The sequence below is a fragment of the Micropterus dolomieu genome, linkage group LG19 (genome assembly GCF_021292245.1).
Source record: "Micropterus dolomieu isolate WLL.071019.BEF.003 ecotype Adirondacks linkage group LG19, ASM2129224v1, whole genome shotgun sequence".
Classification (NCBI taxonomy): Eukaryota; Metazoa; Chordata; class Actinopteri; order Centrarchiformes; family Centrarchidae; genus Micropterus; species Micropterus dolomieu.
The window spans coordinates 5,759,612-5,762,492 of NC_060168.1; the positions used below are offsets into that span (position 1 = coordinate 5,759,612).

The following is a 2,881-nucleotide window of genomic DNA, read 5'->3' on the forward strand; positions in this document are numbered from 1 at the left end:
TTTCCTCTTTGATAAAGCTTATAGTTAGGGATGGCTCAGGTAGTCCTGAACCATCCCTTAGTTATGCTGCTATAGGCCTAGACTGCCGGGGGATTTCCCATGATGCACTGAGCTCCTCTCTCCTCTACTTTCTCTCCCTCTGTATGCAACCTCATCCCATTATTGCATGTTACTAACACAACTTCTCCCCTTTCCCGTAGTCTTGTGCTTTCTCGTCCCTCTCCTCTCTCCTCCTATCACTTCCTGCAGGTGTTTCTGGCTCTGGAGCTGTGGAGTCTGGATCTGTGGCTGCGGGTCACCTGCTGCCCCCGTGTTCCTGCTCGACACCCTCTGCTGCAACGACTATTGTTGCTAGTCTTATTGTTATTATTGTTATTATAATCATTAACATTACGATTGTTATCATTAACACTACTATAAATATCTGTACCATTTTTCATTTAGTCTATAGCAACATCACCTTTACTGTCTGTATCTCTGTGTGGATATTGTGTAGGCTGCCTCCCGCCCCTCTCTCTCTCCTTCCATCCCTCTCTTTTTCTCTCTGTTCCTCTCCTGCTCTCTCTCCCTCTCTCTCCTTCACCCCAACCGGTCGAGGCAGATGGCCGCCCACCCTGAGCCATGGTTCTGCTCGAGGTTTCTGCCTCTTAAAAGGAAGTTTTTCCTTGCCTCTGTCACCTAGTCCTTGCTCTCTTTATTCGTTTACAAGGAATGTACACAATTACATCTCTATGTAGTAAGTCTGTACTAAGGCTTTTACACATATTGTGGAAATAAAGTGAGCCAGGTGTCATGTTTAGTGTAGCTTAGTGTCTATCTGCTTTCCTAGAAGTTCATTATTAACTGGTCTACATTTGAAATCTAATAGTCTCACGTATTTGCCCTCTAATCTGTGGAGACAGTAACATAAAACATCCGAAGAAAACACTGTTATCTGCTTGCCTGATGCCTGGACTATAGTGTCTCCCTAAGAAGGAGTGAGATGGAGGTTAAGAGCTATGGCTGAAAAGTCAGGAAGCATTCTGTTAATGACCCCGAGCGTGACCTGTACATAAGCTGAACTTCACTTGTTACCTGAATTAGGCCTACTGATAAAAATCAGTCACACTAAACAAACCTTGTACCTTTTCAAATAATTTCAATTTTACAGATATTTTATATATGGGGAAATACACCCAAATACCTTTGTGGGATGAAAATAATGAAACAAGAATCGATGGAAAAATAAGAATGCAGCACTGAATACCAAAAAGGCACTAGAGGTGGACCAAACACATACAAAAAATACAGAACTGAACTGCTCTTGCTACAAACCAGTTTTTATACTCTTCTAAACTTTTCCCCACACAAAGGTATTTTTATGATGTGATTATCATACATTCTGGGCTTATTTATGAGCACCTTAACCTTAACCAACTTTACACATGTATGCATCTTCTAAGCAGAGTTGCACATATCTCTTAGCTCGGCCGCACATCTCTTCCTTTGATCTAACCCTTGTATTTCAATCATCTTTGACTTAGATACTCTTATTTACTACCCAGTGCAACTTCTTCGGTGCCCTCCTTTAACATGTTTCAACACTCTTCTGTGTCACAATTACCTCTCCCTACAGTCACAATATAACAAAGTTATAGAGTGAAATTGAGTTTTGTAACTCCCTTCTGCTACATAGTAGACAACATACATTAATACAGAAGCACTTTTAAAAATAGTAAACAGAAATAAACTATACTCAATGGAGCAGTGCTGAGGATGAATTAGAGTTTAAGAGTCTGATAGCTTGGGGGGGGGGAAGCTGCTCTGCAGTCTGGTGGTACAGCAGCAGAAATATCTATATCTCTTCCCAGAAGGAAGCACAACATGCGTGTATACGTGTTGTATAATAAAAATACTGATATGCAAAAGATATTGAACACTAATTTAAGGCTACTCATAAGCAAATTAGTACTCAATCATCATCCGAAGCTTAGCTTTGTGCATATAATGTTTTATATTGAAATATGAGTTTCATATCTCAGTTTTCATACCAAATCAGTTTCCACACCTTACTTGCAAGAACAAAGTACAATATCTTACAATATTAATTGTGTTGGAAAGCCAGGTTTGATAAAACTTTTCTTTTGTTTTCTGTATGAGGACAGTACATAGTGATCACATTGTTCTTCTATTATTTTGAATCTTGCAGATGCCATGAGGAACCCCATGGCGACCCCATGCTGCCGCAGCGTTATTGGATGCTGAAGCTGCATTCAACAATGGCTAGTTAATGAATCCAGCTGCCCGAAATGACACAATTCGGGATTAAGTTTTGAAATGACTTTTTTTGTGTTGCAGTTTTGTTCATATTTATTTAGAAATTGGTACCCTCTTTTAAGTAATGTTCAGCTATTTGTATGTATTTCTACCAGTTTTGGAGTGGGGATTGAATTGATTAAAAATGGTTTGTGATAATACATGTTGGGATGAAAGGTACTGGATTGAGTTTATGTTCATGTTTATTTGGTTTGCTGTATATGTGTTCATTGTTAAAATGTGACTTTGATGTCCACATAAAATAACAAAATATAGTGTTTGTCTACCTTGAGAAAATAGTTTTGTCTATTATGGATGGCAGCAGGCTTTTAATTGGCTAACTCTGTATGTTGCAATGGTACATATAGCTGCTTAATAACACTGAGACACGGAAGAGATGGTTTCAGTTTGATAACAAGGCTGTTTTTATAGATATATATAGATCAGATGTCACTGAATTAGTTGACCTGTGTGGCTATCCCATTGGTTATACATTGTCTAATCTTGATTTTCTTTTACGCAGTGTTCATCAAGTCAAAATCTTTAACATACATAAAATATATACAGGTACACATACACATACATG

The 2,881-nt window shown here is 38.6% G+C and overlaps 1 pseudogene; it reads left to right on the forward strand.

Moving 5' to 3' along the window:
• LOC123958131 overlaps positions 1 to 2,244 on the forward strand; it is a 4,731-nt pseudogene extending 2,487 nt beyond the window's left edge.
• The last annotated feature ends 637 nt before the right edge of the window (positions 2,245 to 2,881 follow it).